At 53.0% G+C, this 23,673-nt stretch overlaps 1 long non-coding RNA gene across 43 annotated transcripts in view; it reads right to left on the bottom strand.

Annotated features, from left to right (window-relative positions):
• Positions 1-23,673, bottom strand: part of LOC103348133 (uncharacterized) — a 263,711-nt gene that overhangs the window by 212,496 nt on the left and 27,542 nt on the right. For 25 of the 43 annotated variants that reach the window (XR_011389554.2, XR_016235946.1, XR_016235949.1 and 22 more), the window contains one exon: positions 13,847-13,946. The exons of the other annotated variants lie outside the window; for them this stretch is intronic. This is a non-coding gene — a long non-coding RNA (uncharacterized LOC103348133). The remainder of the gene's footprint in view (positions 1-13,846; positions 13,947-23,673) is intronic. 43 annotated transcript variants of the gene reach the window in all.

Below are 23,673 nucleotides of genomic sequence, written 5' to 3'. Positions count from 1 at the left end.
CACTAACAATGACACACTCCTCCCACTGAGCCAGGCCAAAGCGGAGCTCTCCACAGCCACTCAACCAGAGAGGGCTGGCACAGGGGAAACACTCTTGGCTACTCCCTTCCCAGTAGGTCAGGGGCCCTGGGCTCTGACCATCGGCTCCACCTCCAACCCTGACTCCCTTTAATGTGTCCACACCTATACCCTGAGCAAAGATTTCACTCCTCCCCAGGCTTGGAATCCCCCTCCCCTTGGAATCCCACCTAGGCACATCACACAGGTCCTGGCTGTGCCCACACCACCCTGGGTCACACCAATTCTGAGAAGTGCTGGTCAAGTACTTTGTAGAACACCCTTTGGCCAGGATCTGCGGAAGTGTGTCAAGACCACGTGTCTTTGATAGGACGTGATGAGAAAGGGTGCTTTACTTCACTGGGCTTCCTCTCCTTAGCCCAACAACACTCCAGTCCAGGCACGAGAAGGCCACCAATTTTTTTAAAACATTCAAAATGAAACGTGTGCTACAGACTCTATTCAACATTTCCGTTGCCCCCAATCTTTTCAATATGCTCATGGTTCAAAATGCAAATGATACCCAAAGAAACAGCTGGACTCTGCCTTCAGCTCCTTCTCTGCCCAGCCTCCTCTTCCCCCACTCCCCTCCCCACACAAGCACAGGCTGTGTTGGCTTCTTGTGTCCCTTACGGAGTTTGGGCAAACAGCAATGTTTGCATCTCCTCAGCACACACGCAAGTCCCACACAAAGGATGGCTTGCAGCACCTGCTGCACCGCTCTGGCTCTGTTTTCTCCACGGGAGACCTGCAGACCTGTCGCTCCCCCTCTTCGTGGAGGAGCAACACAGGACCCTGCGCTGTTCTTTCGTCTGCTCGGCCCTCCCCGGGTTTGCCGCTGGTTCTTCCCGGGTTGGCCACTATCCCTTCCACCTCCGTGGAAGGGCAGTTCCCCCTGGCCGCATTCCCCACTTCCGCAGGGGAGCGGCACACCGCCGGCCGGTTCTCTCGGGGGCTGCACGGGTTCCCTCAGCTAGATGTTCCCCATAGATGTTCCTGGTGCATGCCGTCTCTCTCCTCCCTTATAGTCCTCTTCTGCCAATCCCAACTCGGCTGCCCACACGCCGAGTACGCTGCTCTCCTCCAATCAGGAGTAGGTCCTACAGTTTATTGGTTGAACTGGAGGCAGCTGGGTAGAAGCTGTTTTCTCCTCCCCCAGCGCCATACTGTAGGAGAGCAGATGCATAGAATAAGTCTTAATTCCAGTAACTCAGTCTAGTCCAAGCTGCTCCCCACAGAGGAGAGCAGATGCATAGAATAAGTCTTAATTCCAGTAACTCAGTCCAGTCCGGATTGCTCCCCACAGATCCCCCTTTCTTTTTATTTTTGGCGTTGATACGCGCCTGTCTTCGGTGTCCCGCGGCACACACTCTGCTCTACTTGCTAGAGTTGCCACAGGCTCTTACAAGTCCTATCAATCAGGAAAACCGAATCCGGGTCCTCTCTTCGCCATGTTGTGAGGAGGTTTTTAGGCGCTGATGCGTGCCTGTGTTCGGTGCCCTGCAGCGCATGCTCTGCTCTGCCTGCAGGGGACTTACAAGACCTATCAGGCAAACCGAATCCAAGCCTTCTCATTGCCTTATTGTGGGGGAGACTTATTAGTGTTGGTTCGTGCCTATCTTCGGTGACCTGCAGCTCATACTCTGGTCGAGCTGCTTGCTGGCGCTTACCGCCTTAAATCAGGCAGACCGAATCCAAGCCTCCTAATTGTTGCATTGTGGGGAAGCCTTACTGATGTTAATTCGTGCCTGTCTTCGGTGACCTGCGGCGCATAAGCTGCTAGCTGCCCACAGGTGCTCATCGCCTCACTTGATTAGGCAGACCGAATCCAAGCTCTCACACTGCAGCGTTGTAGGGAGGCCTTTTCATCTCTCCATTTCTCCATCTCCGGGCATTCCTATTTCTCCCATTTTACTTCTATCTTCCAGCATTCCTATTTCTCTCACTTTACTTCTAAAACTTCTGTTTCTCTTATCCCTGCGGCTTTCCGGCGCCCGCCCCGAGACTGCTTCTCGGCGGCTTCCCGGCTCTGAGCCGCTTCAGCCCGCGCTTCTCCGATCTGCGCGGCTTCCCGGCTTTGCGCGGCTTCCCGGCGCCTCGCCCCGCGGCAGCTTCACGGCTCTGCGCGGCTTCCCGGCGCCTCGCCCCGCCGGCGGGTTCCCGGCTCTGCGCGCACGCTCCGCGGTCTCCACGCACTTCGCGCCCGCACCACGGCCTTGCGCCAACGCCCCGTGCTCTCTCTGCACGTGGCGGCTTCCGCGAATGTTTCCGCCACCACCGGCATTCAGTCCAAGTTCCCCGGACTAACCTGGCGAATCCTGGCGGCCCACGTCTCTGCCTCTGGTTCCAGATCTTCGCCTCTTGCTCCCCGGGGTGACTTGAAGAATTCCAAGGTGGCTTATATCTCCGCCTCGGCCTGCACTCGCGGCTTCATCCTCCCTAACATTTCTCTCTACCCGGTATGTTTCCTTAAGTTTTCTTCCAACAATATTCCTCTCATTTCTCCTGGCTTCTCCCCACAGTCCGTATCCGAGTCCAAGCCTCCTCCAGGTTTCACTTTCGCTTTCAGTCTCCTAGCTTCCCCGCCATAGTCCGCATCCGAGTCTATGAAAGCTTTCACTTTCGCTGTCAATCCTAACTTCTTTCCCACAGTCCATATCCGAGTCTATGCCTAGGCTTTCAATAGCTTCTTCCGGCACCTTTCTCGTCTGGCTTTCCCCTAGGCTCTTCGCTAGTCTCTCTCTCCGGTATTTTCCACTTCTTCCCGTTTCTTCCCTCCTAAGTTTCCTATCCGAGTCATTTCTTCCCTCCTAAGTTTCCTTATCCGTCCTAGGTTTCCTATCCGAGCTAGGTTTCCTATCCGAGTCACGGCACCATTATGTCGCTCCCCCTCTTCGTGGAGGAGCAACACAGGACCCTGCGCTGTTCTTTCGTCTGCTCGGCCCTCCCCGGGTTTGCCGCTGGTTCTTCCCGGGTTGGCCACTATCCCTTCCACCTCCGTGGAAGGGCAGTTCCCCCTGGCCGCATTCCCCACTTCCGCAGGGGAGCGGCACACCGCCGGCCGGTTCTCTCGGGGGCTGCACGGGTTCCCTCAGCTAGATGTTCCCCATAGATGTTCCTGGTGCATGCCGTCTCTCTCCTCCCTTATAGTCCTCTTCTGCCAATCCCAACTCGGCTGCCCACACGCCGAGTACGCTGCTCTCCTCCAATCAGGAGTAGGTCCTACAGTTTATTGGTTGAACTGGAGGCAGCTGGGTAGAAGCTGTTTTCTCCTCCCCCAGCGCCATACTGTAGGAGAGCAGATGCATAGAATAAGTCTTAATTCCAGTAACTCAGTCTAGTCCAAGCTGCTCCCCACAGAGGAGAGCAGATGCATAGAATAAGTCTTAATTCCAGTAACTCAGTCCAGTCCGGATTGCTCCCCACACAGACCTGCGCTGGTCTATGCACACGGCACTTCCTCATTCTTCTCCACATCCAATCTACCGGACCCCAGGTCACTTCCTGAACCGGTCTTCGAGTCGCAGACGTCTGAGTGGCTCCAATCATTTGCTATCACAAAAATGTTACCAGGAATAATCTCAGGCACTGGCTGCTTTGCACAAAGATCTGTAGGTCTGGAGAGGAAACATCCTGATGTCCCAACACGAGACTGCGAGATCAAAGGGTACCTGCATCTGTGGTCCGCATAGGAAAGGCCCTCACAGAGGGCCGCGCCAACTTGCCTGCCTCCTCTGGCGACAAATGCATGAACAGGAGAGGGTCTGTTTTCCTGCCACTGAGGCTACACGTAAGTCAGCAACCTGTGCATTACACAACCTAACAGGAAAGTGGCAGTCTCCATACGTTTTTCTCTTTTTATAATGGAGTGGGCTGCCTCAGGCTTAGGGAATCTGTGGGATTGCTTTGCTGTGAGCCATCTTCATATCCTGAAGAGCCAATTGTCACGCACGCAAACACCAGCTGCCCCCTGATCTGCGGGGGGGCGGGTGCTACCTGGAGATGCAGGCCAGAGGCTCTAGCCCTCCCGGAGTCCTAACTCAGAAGGAAGCCTACACAGAAAGGCAGCCTGAGGAAGCATGCGTTAGGGAGCCAAGGCCAAGAGCAAAGATGACTCTAGAAAGGAAAAGCTCGGGCACGGCTGAACCTAAAGGGAGTTTTCAGCTCAAGGAAGTGGGACCCACCGAGGCTCCCAGCATTGTCTGTTACTCCTCTCCATGGCTGACAGCAGAGGCAAGGACCTCAGAAGGAAGGAGCCTACAAGGGCTGAGCCTGCCTGGAAGGAGGGGAAGACCAAAGGTAGCCAGCGTGCACAGCACCCAGGCCCCAACACCAAGCCGGGCAGTGCAGGTACACTGTACAACACCCACCTCGTTCCTTCTCCTGATAGTCTAGGACACTTCAAGAACTTTGTTTGCCTTTATGACCATTTGGCTCAGCAGCTCTTAATGCTCCTCTCACCCAAACAGCCTTCACAAATGCCTTTCTGGTACTGGTGGGGTCTGGGCTGTGTACTTGGAAAGGCTCCCAGGCGGGTGACTCTCATCGGAGTCTCTGGTAATGACTATGCCCCGGCCCCAAGCCCACCAGGGGCCTCAGGAAGAGCAGGTGAACTGGCGGCAGTCAGCATTGAGCTTTACCTGCCATTCTGCTGGGGAGAGAAAACCGCCGGTACGAGACAGATGTCCACCGGGATAATCTTGCGCACACACACACACCTGTGCCAGGCCTTGAGGCTGTGGATAGGAAAACGGACACTCAGTTCTGCTAGCGTCTTGAGTCTACTAAGAATTCTCCCTGAGACCAGAGATACTCGTGGTTCATCTGATCGATGACTCAGGCACCGGTTCTCTGGGTCACATCCTTGCGTAACCCTATCTGGGAAGCCTAGATCTGCTGTGTGCTGGGAGGGAGAGGAGTCGCTGGACAAAGTGCTCAAGTCTAGAGATTTAGGAGTGCTCGTCCTGGAGCCCATCTGGCAGGTGGAGGCTGCAATGAGTCTGCTGTTCATGCAGTCTGAAGGACACTACCTTGTCTGGCCACGCTCCCCTCTCCCGGCACACAAATGCTCTAGGCTCTCAGAGGCTGTTAAACCTCTTCTGGGGCTGGCGCTGCGGTGTAGCAGGGAAAGCCGCTGCCTGCAGCATCGACATCCCATATGGGAGCTGGTTTGAGTCCTGGCTACTCTACTTCCAGTCCAGCTCTCTGCTATGGCCTGGGAAAGCAATGGAAGATGGCCCAAGTCCTCGGGTCTCTGCACCTGCCTGAGAGACCCAGAAGAAGCTCCTGGCTTCAGATCAACACAGCTCTAGCTGTTGCAGGCATTTGGAGAGTGAATGATCAGTCTCTCTCTCTTTCAAATAAAGTAATCAATTAAAACAACAAAAACAAAAAAAAAACCTTTCCTCCCCCTGCCTTCTCTCTCCACCCTGTGACCCTGTCAGTGTATAACAGGGCGAATCTGACAATCTGTCTCCCTCCCTCTTTGACAAAGAGTCAAGACCACACTCTTCACTCAGGCTATGCATGCATCAGGAACCTACCTTTAACCTCCCTCTCTAAGCTCAGTCCCCACCAGCCCCTACTCTGACCATCAGCCCCAAGGAAAGGGGTCATCTCAACACTCCCAATCCCTTGTTTCAGCCCCCCAGGCCATTCTCCATCAACACATTCTCTCCCTCACACTTTGTATACCACACAAAGGACTAATTCCAATCAGACCTCTTGAAGGAACCTTTCCCCATCACCCTGCCAACACCCTCCGCCCAACAGAGCACCTGCTAGGTTCCAGGCACTGTTCCAATTAATCAGTGTCTATAAAACACAGGTCCCTCCCCTAATAAATTCTGTCGAATAGATGAGGCCAGCATTCTGAAGCCAGGGGATGAGAAGGATTCTGTTCACTGTTAACACAGGAGTCTCTGTCCTGAAACCTGGAAGTCAGGGAGGACTTCCCAGAGGAGGTGGCACCGGTTGCATTGTTAAGTAGCAAAGAGGATGGAAAGGTGGAGGATCGTGTGGCCCATAGCAGAATGGAAGCAGAAAAGCGCAGTTCATGCGGTGTCCTGGATAACGTGGACGACATCAAGCACACCCGCAGCGAGGGTACAGGAGCACAGCCCCCCCCTTTTTTTTTTTGACAGGCAAAGTTAGACGTTAGACAGTGAGAGAGAGAAAAGGTTTTTCTTCATTGGTTCACCCCCCAAATGGCTGCTGTGGCCAGTGCACTGCGCCGATCTGAAGCCAGGAGCCAGGTGCTTCTCCTGGTCTCCCATGGGGTGCAGGGCCCAAGCACTTGGGCCATCCTCCACTGCACTCCCGGGCCACAGCAGAGAGCTGGACTGGAAGAGCAGCAACCGGGACTAGAACTGGCACCCATATGGGATGCTGGCACCGCAGGCGGAGGATTAACCAAGTGAGCCATGGCGCTGGCCCCACAGGCTCCTATTGATGGTGGCCTCAGCTCCCCAGCTGCTTCCTGCTTGTGATTCCAGGTCCACTTTTAAGGCTGCGGTTGGGACCGCCTCCTCTGGGCAGCTTTCCCTTTAACAGGGGCACCGAGGGCAGCTTGGGAACGCAGACTGAGCTTTATAACGGTGTAGACTCACACCAAGCATTCAGAGAAACCAAGAACATCAAGAATCCCCTGCAGTGTTGGAGGGTGTGGTCAAGCATCCACCTGCTCCAAAGAAAGAAGCTTCCCCCAAGGAATGCGCACAGAGCTCTGCACTGCCCAGAAAGACAGGGATTCCAAGCTCCTAAGAAAAAGCGAGCAAAGGCCGGCGCCATGGCTCACTAGGCTAATCCTCCACCTGCGGCACCGGCACACCGGGTTCTAGTCCCGGTCGGGGCGCCGGATTCTGTCCCAGTTACCCCTCTTCCAGGCCAGCTCTCTGCTGTGGCCAGGGAGTGCAGTGGAGGATGGCCCAAGTGCTTGGGCCCTGCACCCCATGGGAGACCGGGAGAAGCACCTGGCTCCTGCCATCAGATCAGCGTGGTGCGCCAGCCACAGCAGCCATTGGAGGGTGAACCAATGGAAAAAAAGGAAGATCTTTCTCTCTGTCTCTCTCTCTCACTGTCCACTCTGCCTATTAAAAAAAAAAAAAAGAAGAAGAAGAAGAAGAAGAAGAAGAAGAAAAAGAAAAAGCGAGCGAGTATTCCGCAAGAGTGGTGCTGTTTACCAGTGGCTGGGCTGTGACAAACCGCTTCCAGCTGCAGCCCTGAGGTTCATCCTCACAACTACTCTGGGGCAGCTAGGGCCCTGCTGTCCCTGCAACCTCAGAGGCTCCTGACCTGACCTTCCGGCCCCCACGCTACTCGGCCTCCACCCATGAATTCCAGGACCGCGTGGATCCCCGAAGGCCACCTCGTCCAGCCTCTGGGAGCAGGCTGCTGGCTCTTGAGATCGATTCATCAGCTCGGGCAGGGCTGAGCCTCCTAGGAAGCAACAGGGTGGGCTCTGCACTCTGGTCGCTGCCAGCCCCAGTCTGGCCTCCCTGGAAGAAGGGGACAGAAGATCTTCCAGGATGCGCTTGGTCCAAGGGAGACCTGACTTTCCTGCACAGTCCATTAATGCCACATGACACTCAGCTCAAACGCTCACAAAAACAGCTTTTCAGTTTTTGTCTTAAAAATTCAAAATTGCCAAAAACATGATCATGAAGGCATAAAAGCCTAGGGATTTAAAATAAACTTTTGCAGGCGGGCGCTGCGGCTCACTAGGCTAATCCTCCGCCTGTGGTGCCGGCACCCCAGGTTCTAGTCCCGGTCGGGGCGCCGGATTCTGTCCCGGTTGCTCCTCTTCCAGTCCAGCTCTCTGCTGTGGCCCAGGAGTGCAGTGGAGGATGGCCCAAGTCCTTGGGCCCTGCACCCACAAGGGAGACCAGGAGAAGCACCTGGATCCTGGCTTCAGATTAGCACAGTGTGCCGGCCACAGCACACCGGCTGCAGCGGCCATTGGGGGGTGAACCAATGGAAAAGGAAGACCTTTCTCTCTGTCTCTGTCTCTCTCTCTCTCTCACTGTCCACTCTGCTTGTCAAAAAAATAAATATACTCTTGCTACAACAGTTTAAAGGGACGTGAAACTTACATAGGTAATAAAAATGCAAATTTAAAAATAACAAAAATGAATAATAAAACAAATATAAGCAAATAATGAAAATTTTAAAATAACTTATAATGCATTAATATGTTTTTGCAGATAAGAATATAGGTATACACATGCCATGGGCCAGGTGGTGGGTAATAAAATAATCATGGTGCTGAGAAGGACATGAGATCTGGACTCCTCCTCACTCCTGCTGTTTAGCCTCTCATCATCTACTCTGACTTCCTCTTAACTGGAGCTGGGACTGCCTGTCTCCCTTTCTTCCAGCCAATGATGGACGGGTAAGGATCCAATCCTGAACTGAAAGGGAGTTTACTGAGTGGGTATTACGTGCCAGGTACAAGCCAAGCGCTTCTCCCCTTCCCCCAACAGCCCTCTGGAGTACAGCTGTGTCTTGATTTACACCAAGGTGAAGTCCCAATAAACTTAGCTGAACACACTAAGTTGAAGATGCATTTAATACAACTCACCTAAGGAAAATCCCAGCTGAGTCACACAGCGCACTGCAGAAGGTCACGGCTTTCCCTGGTGACCGCAGAGGCCCGACTGGGAGCTGCACTTACTGCTGCTGCCCAGCATCTCTGGGGAGGATGGGACTGCATATGGCTAGTCCAAGAAAAGAACCAAACTCAAGTGAGAACGCTGTCTCCCGAACACAAATAGGTATTGCTTTCACACCATCACAGAGTCAGAAGAGCAGAAAGTCAAACGGTCACTAAGTTAGAAGCCACCTGTATACTGTCCCCATTTCCCAGAGGTGGAGACTGAGACCCTAAGACAGCAAGCACTGTGCCCTGGACCATGTACTTTCAGAGCAAGCTCTGGGGCACAAAGGTGAAAAGGAGGACCTCAGCCAGCAAGGGGTTTCTGGGCAGCTTGGTGGCATGGTCACAGTGGCAGAGCGCCACAGATCCGGACGCCATTGGAACTGCAGCCCCTCCTCACTCACTACCCGATGGGAGTGCGACCTCCCTCCACCGGACATCTTACAAGAACCAGTTTTCCAAGAGGGACTTGGCTACGGTTTGCCCTGGGAAGACGCCCACCAACTTTGCATTCCCTGGCTGGGCTGGACCAGTTTGGTGCCACCCTGTTCAGGGAGCCCAGCCAGATGGGAAAGTGCGTGCCCTGCTCTGCGGGAGTTCGGCTGTGAGTCCCCGCGGCCAGCCAGGTCCCGCCACAGCGTGGCCCGCGTGGCCAGCCCTTTCTGAACGTCCCACACTATTTTAAGGCCCACTGAGATCTAAACAGGATTTGCTGCTCACCGGGGACGGTCTATTAAAGTTTTCCACTGGAACAAGATTTAAACGCTGCAACTCAAAACATGGCTGGACAATGGGCCCTGATTATCAAGCATTCCAGAATATCCTCTTTGGAGACACGGCCCTCCTTTCTCCTTCCGGGCCTTTCCAGGCCGGCACGCATGCGCACATAGACCAGGCAGCTGCCTGGCCTCGGCCAGCGGGGCTGGCAGGAAAGGGCTTTCCCTCCAGGAGTCGGCTCTGGGGCTCATCCTGAGAAGGGGGACAAGGGGAGGCTCTCTGTCCACACCCACCTTAGAGAAGGCGCTCTCCTGGTGGTGGTGTCTCTGGTATTCCATGCTAACCGGCTCACGCCTCCCTCCAGAGCCACAGGCGGCTGGGTGCCTGCCCCTCACCTGGCTGACCTCACCTCCTACCTGCTCGCTCCCCTGCTAACCCCTCACTCTCCAGGGGTTTCTCCAGCTGCCCCTCCTCCAACCCCAAACCACCATCTGTGCAGGAAGAGACACCCAAGGATTCCTCAGTGGTCCCCAGTGCATGCCTGTCAGTTGAGTTCGGCCAATGGGCGGCAGCAACAGGTCAGAGGGCGGAGGAGACAGGAAGTGTGGGACTCCCTTCCCAGGGCAGTGGCTGGGTCACTCCACACGGACCCCTCAGTCCCAGCGCTGGCAACACTGCCCACCCTCCCTGTCATGCCTGCGGGCCCCTTCACCTTCCTGCACCTGTCTGTGGCCTCCACTAAACTCTCAGCTGACTTCCCACAGCTCATGCCCATCTGGGAGCTCCCTGTGCACTCTGCTGACTGCATTATCTGAGTTCACACCACAGCTCCGCCTTATTATTCGGGTGACCTTGAACCAAGTCAGTGAATCTCTGATGCACACAAAAGCCATCAGAATAGCAGCAGGCACTCAGTAAACAATAAACAGAAGCAGTAGTTACTCTTGTTGCCACTGCAGTCACACCCTGTCTTTTGCTCTATGGGGCCGCAGCCCAGTCGTCAATGGCGCTCCGGATGACAAACCTTCACATTCCCAAGCCCAGTGCTGATGTCTGCACACAACCCCACCCCACCTCCACCCCTACCCCCGCCCCACCCCAAGGCTACTGCCTCGCAAAGGATTACCTTGGAACCAGTGTTGCACAGCAGGTTAAACCCGGGCTTGCAAGGACAGCACATCAGAACAGTGGAGACTCAACTGCTCTGCTTTCAATCCAGCTCTCTGCAAAAAGTGCCCTGGAAGGCAGCAGAAGATGGCGCGGGTCCTTGGGCCCCTGCCACCCATGGAGGAGACCTGAATGGGTTTCTTAGCTTCTGGCTTAGACCTAGTCCAGTCCTGGTTATTGGGTCCATTTGGGAGAATGAGTCAGTGGAAGAAAGATCTCTGTGTATGGGTTACTCTGCCTTTCAAATAATTTTTTTTCAAAAAGGAGAGAACCATCTCACTCTGCATGCAAATTGTGTTTTAAATTCATAAACAGCCATGTCCTCTTAAAACGACATCTGATAGCCACAACTCCACAGCAAACAAAGTCAAGCCATCCCAAGCCAGTCGCATCAGGCAGCACAAAGGTTATGGACACTGGGAAGGAATCTGCATCCCAGAGGTGAGCTGGGGGCAAGTGCCCGCCCCAGGCCTGCCTCCCCCTCCGAACAGGACTCAGCCTCAGCCTCCCAGGCCACTCTACAAGACGGGGAAGGCAGCCAGCACCCTGGCAAGTGCAGAGAGCTCAATCAACACGAGCTCCCTTTGTTCTCCTTAGTAAGACAGAATAATTATTAGGGGAAACCCAGGACGTTAGACAGGGATAATACTCACTAACATTATCCACAGCCTGCTTCAAACAATCTATCAAGGAAATTTTTCCCAAAGTGCACTTTCCAAGAACAAGCATTCATGAAGTCACCAGGGTTTCAGAACTTCCCCTAACTTCTGGTCTTCACAAGGCGATGCTTACGTGATAAAGGGTCGTGACAGCAGCAAGCCAGCCCAGCCTTCCCTTTTCTCCACAGGCTGCCAGGAGCTGGAGCCTGCAGTCCTCAGAGGGCAAGGCTCAGGCCCGGAGGAAGGAGCACCCACAGCCTCTCCTCTCTGGGAGGTGGCCCCAACCAGAAATCCAAACATCCATCACCACAGCCCATCCACGGCCCTTCGGGAGGCACCAGGTAGCAACCACGGCTGAAGGAAGCGGGCCTGTTTGCCAGTGCTGGAATGGAGCAACACTGTTGAGAGCTTCCTATCAGGAGGCCTGACTTCTGGCCCGATGGTTTGCGTCTGTGCTCTGCAGTGTGGGACAGACCAGTGAAGGTCAACCGGAAATAACTGCTCACATCTGCTTCCCCGTCCATGAAGACGGCTTCACCTAGCCTGGAAGCTTCAAGACAAAGGGAGTGGGTGAGGGACCATTTCCTCCTGCAGCCTGGAGGCACAAGGGGCAAATCCAAGCCCACCCCTGCCGTTCCATCCCCATCTGCAGGACAAGCTCCTTATTCTCAATGTGCCCCAGTCTCCTCCCGTATAAAACGGAGACAACGTGGGAATTAAATGATTCGATGCACAGCCAGCTGTGCCTGCAACACAGCAGGAAGTGCTCCATGAGTGGTAATCATTTTGTTGTTAGCAATCAGCACCACTTCCGTCTCCAGCCTCTGCACCTGTCTGAGTCTGGTCAGCTCCAACAAGGGTATTCCACTCTCCACAGTGAGAGGGCTTCAAAAGCAGTCACTCCGAAGTACGGGCTATCTGGTTCAGTCTTCACCCGACCCGGTCACAGCCTGCGTTCAGCATCTCTTCATGTGCCCTTCCTTCAAGAGTATCTGCCAACCACTCACTAAGAGCCAGGCAATACAGAGAGCATAGACAGAGTCCCGGCTGCTACCCTGCAGTGGAGCAGTCACACCGAAAACAAGCAAAGTAAGTACAACTTTTTATAAGCTGTGATTGGTGCCAGAGAAGAAATCAACAGCACTGAGTGACAGGGAATGGCTGGAGAATGGACCTTTTAGGTGACGTGGTCTGAGGAGGTGGACTGTAGTTGGGATAAGCTTTTCAAAGAGCTGGGGGAAGAGTGTTCCAGGAGGTGGAAAGCATAAGTGCAAGGGTCCTGTGGCAGAAAGAGTAAGGGTCAGGGAAGGAAGAGAAGACCAGGGTGCTGGGCAACAGGGGGAGCACAACTAGCTGAGGCAGGGAGCCAGGCAGGGCCAGGTTGTTCAGGGTTTTCAAAGAGTAGATAGTGGCAAGAGGAAGGTTTTATGGAGGCTTAAAGTACTGTGCCAGCTTGTCTGTGTAGAAGAGATTGTAAGGGAGCCACAGCAGAAGCAAAGTGACCAGGTAGGCAGAGACGACCTGTAAACAAAGGTGATGGTGGCCTGCATCTAGGGTGGAGGCAGAGGGGAGGGGACTTGAAGGGAACAAGGACTAGGCCATGCTTAAAATGAGGTACAAAGCCCTTAAACGTCAGTATCACCCATGTGTTTCTCAAAGATCCGATTCTCAGGCCTCACCTGAAAGCTCTGGGGGTTGGACTCGCCATCCTGCGTCTTTACCAGCCCTCTGGGTGACTCTGAGAGTCCCTGAACAAGATGCCTGATAGTATTAATGAACACACAGGTGTACGCCCTAGGGACTGGCTTCATACTCCTCAAGGGCCAGGCGGAGCCAAACTCCAAGATACTGAGATTTATTTGTAGAATGAAGAATTTGTCCATGGGGTTGACATCCACTTACCCCGCCCAAGGCCAGCCCAGGCCAGTCTAGAGAAAGTGGGAACCAGAAGAAGGCACTAGGCGAAGCCCAACAGGGGAGCGGGACTGGAAAGCAGGAGGAACAGCTTCAAGGTGCCTGTGGCCATCTTCCAATGCCGGGCCAGGAATGCAGGCAATCCTCAGAGTCCTGGAGGCAGGACTGGCCAGTGGCACAAAGGACTTCGGAATGTCTGCTTCTCCCCAAGTGACCCATGCAATCCACCTGAAGCCCTCAGCAACCCTTCCTGGCAGGATGACGCCAGGGATTATGTGCAACCAGCAGGTAGCACAGCCAGAATCTGATGTGCAGAGGTCGTAAAAAAAAACTCAACCTCACAGGCCTTAGGACAGACTTCCACTCACAGACCCTAAAGCAGTCCCTTTTCTCCTCATTCTTCTCAACTGAAGTGACATCTATCATCCAAGGTGACCCAGAAAGGCGGAGCCCAAAGCCCAAAACAGACAAGGAAATAAACAGGCAATCATAATGGCATTGCCCATCACCCCATCCTATGTACTCCCTGGTACTGAATAGGGGGAAAGAGCGGTTTCTGCTCAACAGGGTTTGGTTTTTGGTTCTGGAATATCATTAACAGTCACTACTGTTCATTAAGGAACTCCACAAATATCATTCAATGTTAAATAGTCTGCCCAATTCATAGAATTCTACTTACTTCATCCAAATGTATGTGGGTCTAAGCTCTTCTTGATTGTCTTGACGACTGTCTTGAGAATGCTCATTCGCTCAGATAACCACTTTATGGACCATGCACCCTGTTAAACACCACAGCAAGAAGGACCATTAGTAATAGTTTGCATGTCAACAGGTTGACAGGCTATCTGGAATGCTGTTTAAAGAAGTCTGAGATGGAATCCAGGCTCAAAGGAAAACAAGGTCATGATCAATTAGTGATGCCTGCTGTGAAGGTACCAGGGAGAAAGTGACAAGTGTGGCATGCATTTGCTGTCTCTGCCCTGGGGATACAGAGGTGTCCACCTCCTCTGGGGCTCACAATTTAGGTAGGTAAACTAAAGAAATAAAGAACCAAACAACACTGGAATCTGTGCCCAGATGGGGGTACTCTCAATTTTGAGGAAAAGGCTGAGAACAACACTTGACCTTCTTAAGTTGCAGCTGTAAAATGGGAACAATACCTACCCAGCCTATTCGACAAAGACACGGTGTCTTTAGAATGCACTGAGCAAATGGTTAAAGCCAATACCAACGCTGACATTATCCCTGATTGAACCTACAGAGGATTCTGACTTGAAGAATCCTAACTTGCGAAGCGCAAAAGGCCCCGAGGAGAGAGCAAAAGTAGGAAGTCATCCACATCTCCAGCTCACTTCATCCTCACTGCTCCCAGGAGACACACCCTTGCCACTCATCAGCACCCTCCTGCTCCCAAACCCAAGTCACTTCTGCGTGAGTCTTCATCCTGCCTCTTAGCAACATGGCAAAGGACAACTCTCCTTTCTTGAGAAGTCTTTCTCCACTGGGCTCCAACATTTCACACCCACCTGGTTCTTTTCTCATAAATTGCTCAAGTCCCGGATTTACTTTGCCCAGGGCCTGCTTGACATCTAATGGATAAGCTAACAGGCACTTGCAATTGAACACATCTAGACAGGACACTCTCCTTCCAAAATCTACACTCCTTCTTCCCCATCAACATGCAAGACGCCAGCACCCATCCAATCCAGAAGTCAAAAGTTTGGGTGTCATCCTTGATCTCTCTCTCCTCCTACTCCATATCTAATCCATGAGGCAGTCCTACTGGAGCTACTTCTTTCCACTTGCTTGGCTATCACCCAGATCAGGACACAGTCACTCTTAACTGTAATAAAGCAATCTGGGCCGGCGCCGCGGCTCACTAGGCTAATCCTCAACCTGCGGCGCCGGCACACCAGGTTGTAGTCCCGGTCGGGGCGCCGGATTCTGTCCCAGTTGCTCCTCTTCCAGGCCAGCTCTCTGCTGTGGCCCGGGAGTGCAATGGAGGATGGCCCAAGTGCTTGGCCCTGCACCCACATGGCAGACCAGGAGAAGCACCTGGATCCTGGCTTCAGATCAGCACAGTGTGCCTGCCACAGTGTGCCAGCCGCAGCGGCCATTGGGGGGTGAACCAACGGAAAAGGAAGACCTTTCTCTCTGTCTCTCTCTCTCTCACTGTCTACTCTGCCTGTCAAAAAAATAATAAAGCAATCTGGTCCCCTCCCCCCATTTCCAGCCCTCTACAGAGAGAGCTGCCGTTTCTCACCCCTACGCCTTCTCCAACCACCACTCCGATCCTACCTTTCACTTCTGCCATCTTGCCCTCCCACTGTTCCTCACATAACCAGGTTTACTCCCATCTCATGTTATGGTCTGAACAGGATTTTCTTCCCTCAAATCATGCAGATGTTTAAACTTCAAAGTCTTGGCCAGTGCCGCAGCTCACTAGGCTAATCCTCCGCCTGCGGTGCTGGCACGCCGGGTTCTAGTCCCGGTTGGGGTGCTGGATTCTGTCCCGGTTGCTCCTCTTCCAGGCCAGCTCTCTGCTGTGGCCAGGGAGTGCAGTGGAGGATGGCCCAAGTGCTTGGGCCCTGCACCCCATGGGAGACCAGAAGAAGCACTTGGCTCCTGGCTTCGGATCAGCGCAGTGCCATTGGAGGGTGAACCAACGGCAAAGGAAGACCTTTCTCTCTGTCTCTCTCTCTCACTGTCCACTCTGCCTATCAAAAAATAAAAAATAAAAATAAATAAATAACCTTCAAAGTCTTATATTAAAGATTAATATAACGGACTAATGGCTTGATCCAATTACGGAGCCTTTGGGAAATGAGCAGATTGGATTAGGTTGCTAGGGTGGGGTCCCATAAGCAAATCATGATGGCTTTGTCCAGAGAAACCAGAGGTTAGAAGAGGAGTAGGTTCCTATGTCTTTCTGCTTCCTGGCTTATCATGTGACCTTCCCTTTGCCCACGGGCAGCCACAGTAATCCTCCACTCTCACTGATGGCTGAACCAGTGGGACTGCCCAATCTTGTCCGGGAAGCCACAAAACTGTAAACTGAAATAACTTAACTCCTTCCTAAAAACCTCTCCCAGGGGAGGCACAGTTGTGGCACAGGTTAAGCCACCATATCCCATATCAGAGTGCCTGGGATTGAGTCCTGCCTCTGCTTCTGTTGCAGCTTCCTGCTAACACACCCGGGAGGCAGCAGATAACGGCACAAGTACCTGGGCCCCTGGCACCCATGTGGGAGAGCCGGGAGGAGTTCCGGGCTCCTGGCTTCAGCCTGGTCCAGGCCCAGCTTTTGCAGGCATTCAGGGGAATGGATCAGTGTATGGAAGCTCTCGCTTTCTGTCTCTTCCTCTCTGTCACTCTGCCTTTCAAATAATGAATAAAACTTTACAAATATGCATTGTTATTTGAATTTTAAGGGAACAAAAAGAATCTTCACTGAGGTAGTCTGGTTACAGTAATGAAAAGCTGACTGAAATACCATCCATAGCTCTGACAAAAGATAATCATAAAAATACCAAAGTACTGTCATCTGCTAGGATGTTATCTGCAATAGGCAGACGTCTGTACTGGGACAAATCATGTCTCCCCAAAGTTCAGATCTCACCAGAACCCCACTGTGACCTCAGTGGGAAAAAATGTTCTTGCAGGTACAATGACTTAAGACACATTACACTAGATCAGGGTGGACCCTAAATCCAATGCCTGGTGTTACTAAGGAGAGGCGAGGACACAGAAACACACAGAGGGAGAAAAGTCACATGAGGACAGATCGAGAAATCGGATTGAGTCAACAACCAGCCAAGGATCGCCAAGGACCACCAGCAACCACTAGCAGCAAGAGAAGTCACAAAGAATTCTTCCTGCCGGTCTGCGGAGGGAGTGTGGCCCACCAGACACCTCGATTTGGGATTCCAGTCTCCTGAGCTGTGAAGGGGTAACGGTCTGGTGCTGGCCACCACCATTAGGGTCACCTGGAACAGCAGCCCTAGAGAATCATACAGCATCTTACCTATGTTCTCTCCAGCCCACGTTCCAGGCCTGCAGAGCGGCGTTCCTGCCTCCTTACAGATAGGAAACCACGTGCCATCCCCTTTTCAAAGTCCACACAGCTGATACGCGGCGGAGCTGAGAGCCAAACCTCATCCAGCTCCAGGAAGCCAGTTATTTACACTCGGCCGATCAGCCACCCTCTTTTTAAAGAATGGAAATTTTTTAAACAAGGTGTCCTGAGAAGGCACACCTGACACGCTTGCTTGCTTGCTTCAGAGACCTCTGGCTGCTTCTGTCAGCAGGTCTGGCAAGCTCTGGTTCCAGGGAGCCAACAACTGGCTCCCAGCAGGCAAAGGGGCTTCACGTGCACCTGTAACATTCAGTTGTTGGGACCACCCACCTCATATATACATACATTGATATATGTACATATATATATATACACATTTATATATATACACACACACACATATATATATACACATACACACAAAATCTTACATGCACTTTTTAAATATAGGTCGGAAGTTTTACTATATGCAACATGCAATCATTACTTTTGCTCATCACAGGGTCCTTTGTAGTCTCTGCCTTGAGCCATCGTTATTAGACGTGGCTCCAGTGCTAACAAGCCCACCTTGCGAACAGGCGGGCAAAAGACCCAAAACTTCTGATCCAGTAGAGGCGCAGAACTTGGAACGGCATCTGGTGTGTAATTATCTTTAAACAGGAAAAAATAGCCCATCTTCTCAGCTGCCCGCTTCGAGCAAAGACTAATTGGCCACAAGCACGTACATAAAAAAGGTGGGCTCCAGACAGCCAGGCCCTCCTTTCGCTGATCTACTGCACTGGATCAAGGTAAAGTAATTCCCTCGTGCTCCGTGCATGGACTATCTTGCATATCCCTTTCCCCACCCACATTTAAAGGGAACTTGGCTGATTGAGCCCCCCAAAATCACCAAGTTTTCTGAAGCTTCAATGAAAACAGAGTTTGTTTGCTTTCTCATTTAAATTTCAAAATACACTGGAGGCCAAGGAGGAATACCAACACCACAGGGCTTGTGCAGCCAGGAGGAGGAGCAGCCACCAAGTGTCACCACCCCAGTTGGAAAACAAAAGTTCAGGCGGCTGCTGCTTTTTAATAGGAGTTTAAGGCTGTGGTTGTCAGGAGCTTATAACTCCTCACTCAATCATCAGAACCTTACAGGGCCTCTTAGCTCAGCTGTGTCACAGCCACCCTGGGCCTCAGTTTCCCGCACCTGTACAAGGAGGAACCAGATAAATGGTAGTAAGCCCTTGGCTCGAGGTCTCCTTTGAGAAGACAAGAAGAGAGAGCTGGCTCGGCCCCAAGAGATGTGCCCAGGAGCAACCCTCAGAGTGGGCACTCAGGCTGAGCAGCCTGGCTTGCCGGCTTTGATAATGGGGCTGGGGAAGATGAAGGACAGGCATCTAGGGCCAGGATGAAGAGCGAAGGTTTTCAGCCTGAGGCTCAGGCTTCTGCCCACATCCCTGCTCCTGCTATGGCCTCTGTGCACCTGCACCTGCAGGACTCAACTCAGGAGACCCCTGAAGTTCATGGGCACTGGTAGAGCAGGAATACCTCCCCAACAGCAGGAAGAAAGGGGCAAAGGAACATTCCCAGGGTGCTGCCAGCTCCACGCGCAGGGCCCTGGGGGAGCAGCTGTGCGAGCAGGGAGCCCTGAGATTCCTGGACAGGCCTTGGATTAGAGGAGCACAGGGACCGGGCAGCACACTTCCTTCTGCACCGGAGGCGCCTGGGCTGGGGAGTGGGCTAGGAGGAGGCCAAGGCCTTCTGCCTCTGGGCTGCCCAGTCAGGCCTGCAACTCCCCTGTCCAGGCGAGGACTAGGGGGCAGGTGGGACTCAGGCTGGCAGATTCCGGAGGCAACTGAGGAGGCCCACAAAGGATTGGGCAGCCGTGTGTGAGGATGAGCAAGGCTTCCGGCTCGAATCAGGGGGGCCTGGGTTCGGAGGGAGAGTTGTAAAAATGACAGACAGATTGTTGAACACTCAAGCCCTGTACTAATGCATCAGGAAGCAGGGTCTTTTACTACCTAGCAGGTTTTTAAGAACTTTTTTCTCACGCATTGAAGAACTGAAATATACACACGGCAAAATTTTCCAGCAAGATAAAAGGAGCCACGCAGTCACAACAAAGCTTCCTCCTCTCCCTAGAAAAAGCCCCTCCCTCCCCAGCAGCGGCCACCGTCAGCACTATCTCCCTGCATCCTTCCAGAGCCAGTCTGTGCAGATACGTGACTATGTGTGTGCGCGATCCGCCTTCACTCACAAACGGGGGCAGTTAGGAAATGCCAAAACAGCCACTCACCATCTGCAGCCTTCTCTGTCACCCCCTGAATGACAAGCTTGAATGGGTCCCTTCTGACTCTGAAGATTCCAAATGACGAAGCGACCCAGCCAAAAGCCATAAGCTACCAGCTGGAGAAGCTGGATTGCATGCTCGCTGGGCCCTGTGTTGGGGAAGCATCAGGTCTGGGGAGCCCCCCACTCTGAGAGCCAGGATCCGGCACTCTACACAGCCACCACCTTGGTCAACCTTCACCATGACCGTGGGAGTTGGGGGCTGTCATTCATATTCTCCTTTTAGAGAAAACAAAACCAAGACCACGTGCAGGATGGGTGGGCGCCCTTTTCTCATGTTCATCATTTGTGGGGAACACATATACACATAGCCAGGAGGGGCTGCCAGGCTGAGACCGCTGCACACACAGCAGGGGCAGAACCTGGGCCTTCTGGTTTTGCATGCAAGACCCATTCTTCTTGGTTTCCACTAAAGCAACATACAAATAGGGTGTGGCGGTGCCCCACTCAGCAGTCAGGTTTACAGGATCACGTTCAGCCTCCAACCATCCTAAAACAGGTGCCGCTCTCTACTCCTTTACCCACGAGAAACGAGGCCTAGGGCAGCTCAGTGGCCTTGCGAAGGAGGAGAACGACACCCAGCGACTGGTCAGCAGGCTCAGGCCAGGATCTCTTCTACTCAGCCACAGATCTCAGTGCATAAATTCACATGGGAGACCACTGGAGCTGCTCTTATTTTCCCAAACAGCAAAGTGCAACATCTAAGTCCAACCCCAGGTCACAGTGAGGAACCGCGACAAACCCTGAAAAGTCACCCCGTCACTTCAGCAAGACCCAACTCTCCCTGGCCCCAATTCACAAGGAAGCAACTACGAGATGGCTGGGACGTGATCTTGTGCCTGTAACTCGGCAAAGGCAAATGGCAACACAGAGGACCAATATGCACTGAGAGCCCCAAAAAATGTCTAGATGTATTGACTGGGCCGCCCCAATTCCAGAAATCTATCCCAAAGGAATCCAAGATGCAGAACTAGGTTTATGCACCCACATGCAACACACACACACACACACACACACACACACTCGTCTCAGCATCAGTTACAGAAAAAGCAATACCCACCATGAGTATCTATTGTTGTGACTGGATGTTGGAACATGATGCTGCATCACCAACTTGCTCTTTAAACCACACGGAAATGCTTATGTTACATTAAGAGAAAAACCCAATAAAATTGTCGACATTATGCGATCTTAAATTTAAAATATGCAAAGGAAAATGCAGTAAAATGTGTTCACATTATTTTCTTCCTTTTATTCTTAACATTTTCCATATTTTCTACCAAGAAAAAATATCATCATAAATATAAGCATTATTTGAAAGAAGTTTTGAGCCACACTCCTGGACAGAATCATTAACAACCAGGCCAGCGTGTGGCATAGCTGGTAAAGCCACCGCCTATGATGTCAGCATCTCATGTGGGCACCAGTTTGTCTCCTGGCTGCTCCACTTCCAATCCAGCTCCCTGCTAATGGCCTGAGAAAAGCAGCAGAAGATGGCCCAGGTGCTTGGGCCCTGCCACCCAAGTAGGAGACTCAGATGAAGCTCCTGGCTTCAGCCTGGCTCAGCCCTGGCTGCTGTGGCCATCTGGGGAGTGAACCAGCAAATGGAAGATCTCTCTCTCTCTCTCTCTCTCTCTGTTTCCCCCACCACTCACCCTGTAACTCTTTAAGATAAATAAATAACTCTTAAAAAAAAAAAAAAAGTAGCAACCACAGAACTGACCTGCTCACCTTGCTTTTCTGGCTGATTAGTCTGCTTTTCAGACTTCTGCCACTGCCAAAGCACAGGGTGAACTCAGAAAGAGACTGAGGGGAGGGCCCAGGGGAGAGGGGCTCCATGCCGTGGGGCAAGTCACAGGCACTGACGGCACTGGCGGGCAGCCGCTGGCGTCCCTGGGAGGTGACCTGAGAAACAGAGTGGGGCTGGTGGATGGAGCTGAGGGTTCAAGAAGCAACCACTTGATTCTCCAGATGGGCTGCCACTCCTAGAGGCCTTTCCAGGGTCGGGCTGGCTGGGGTGAAGAGAAGCTGAGGCTGTCCCCTCCCCCCACCCCGAGGATCCAGCCGTGAGATGAGCTGCAGCAACGGAACCTAACTGGTCCCCCAACCCTGGCCATCAACACCCAAGTGACCGAGGGCTCATCCCCACCCAGAGCAGATTGTCAGAATTCTATGGAGGGGCCAGCACTGTGGTGTAGCAGGTAAAGCCACCTCCTGCAGTGCTGGCATCCTATGTGGGTGCCAGTTCAAGTCCCAGCTGCTCCACTTATGATCCAGCTGTCTGCCATATGGCCTGGGAAAGCAGAAGATGGCCCAGGCCTTTGGGCCCCTGACCCATGTGGGAGACCTGGAAGAAGCTCCTGACTCCTGGCTTCGGATAGGCCCAGCTCCAGCCATGGCAGCCATTTGAGGAGTGAACCAGCAGATGGAAGATATCTCTCTCTACCTCTGTCTTTCTGTAACTTTGACTTTCAAGTAAAATAAATAAATAAAAAAAAAAAAAAGGAGGACGGGCTCTGTGGCACAGTAGGTTAATCCTCCCCCTGCTGTGCCATCATCCCTTATGGGCACCAGTTCCATTACCGGCTGCTCCTCTTCCAATCCAGCTCTCTGCTATGGCCTGGGAAAGCAGTAGAAGATGGCCCAAGTGCTCGGGACCCTGCACCCACGTGGAGTCAGAAGGGGCTCCTGGCTTCCTGGTTCCTGGCTTCGGATCAGCTCAGCTCCAGCCATGGCAGCCATTTGGGGAGTGAACCAATGGAAGGAAGACCTTTCTCTCCGTCTCTCCCTCTCACTTTGTAACTCTACCTCTCAATTAAATAAATGAAGATCTTTAAAAAGAACTCTATGAGTGACCCAGCAGGCCACAGGGAAGCGACCCTCCTCCGGCTCCTCAACTTCAGTGCCTCTGTGATGCCAGCGACTGCTGCTGCCCCTCCCAGAGCTCTCGGAGCTCCCCAAACGGCACAGCCACCGCACCGACAACAGCCACGTGCCCGCGTCCTGGGTGCGGGTGCCAGAAGCAGATGCGGGAATGTGACCGAAAGTTAGCTCCCCGTCCACAGCACCTCCTGGCTTCACGTAACCGTCCTGGCCGCATTTTCAGGGACAAGCCTAAAGACGGCCTCAGCTCCCTGCAGAACGAGGTTCACCCCCTCGGGACACCGCCTACCATGACAGTCTAATGCGGTGCCTGTCCCCTCCCCTGGCACAAGCCCACTCCAGGGAGACATCACGGGCTGGGAGGCCAAAGGGTGAGCCCCTGCACAGTTGCCCACTAGAGTTGCCAAAACCCCACCGTCGCCATATTGTCTGCCCAACTCAGTTCTCTCTGCCCCGCCCGGTCTGGGAGCGCCTTGAGGGCAGGGATGGTACCTCATTCGTTCCTTTTTTCATTTAACCATTCATTCACTCAACAAACATTTGTTGAGCACCTGCTATGTGCCAAGTCTGCTAACAGGCACTGGAAAGCCTGAATCAACCAGGATTCAACTGGAGCAACAGAACTACTGGGAGATACCTATATACACGATAAAGGATTTCTACTAGGGAGAAGAAAGAACTCTTAGGATAAACCCAGAGAGAAAGCCCAGGGCCCAGAGAGCTGGACAGAAAGGTGTGTGATGCGAGGCTCCCACGTGGACCTGCACCATTTGCGAGCCGTGCTGCACACACTATTTACCAACTTGTGCACTTCCAACTTAAGCTTGCAGATAAAGCACAGAAGTCTAAGTGGCCGGCGTCGCGGCTCACTAGGCTAATCCTCCACCTAGCGGCGCCGGCACACCGGGTTCTAGTCCCGATCGGGGCGCCGGATTCTGTCCCAGTTGCCCCTCTTCCAGGCCAGCTCTCTGCTGTGGCCCGGGAGTGCAGTGGAGGATGGCCCAGGTGCTTGGGCCCTGCACCCCATGGGAGACCAGGAGAAGTACCTGGCTCCTGGCTTTGGATCAGTGCAGTGCGCCGGCCGCGCCGGCCATTGGAGGGTGAACCAACGGCAAAGGAAGACCTTTCTCTCTGTCTCTCTCTCACTGTCCACTCTGCCTGTCAAAAAATAAAAAAAAAAAGTATAAAAAAAAAAAAAGAAGTCTAAGTGACACACTGGA

The sequence above is a fragment of the Oryctolagus cuniculus genome, chromosome 6 (genome assembly GCF_051225735.1).
Source record: "Oryctolagus cuniculus isolate XC-2025 breed Fujian yellow rabbit chromosome 6, ASM5122573v1, whole genome shotgun sequence".
NCBI classification, from domain to species: Eukaryota; Metazoa; Chordata; class Mammalia; order Lagomorpha; family Leporidae; genus Oryctolagus; species Oryctolagus cuniculus.
Note: the sequence above shows the minus strand (reverse complement) of the source record. Positions and strands in the feature narration are given on the sequence as shown.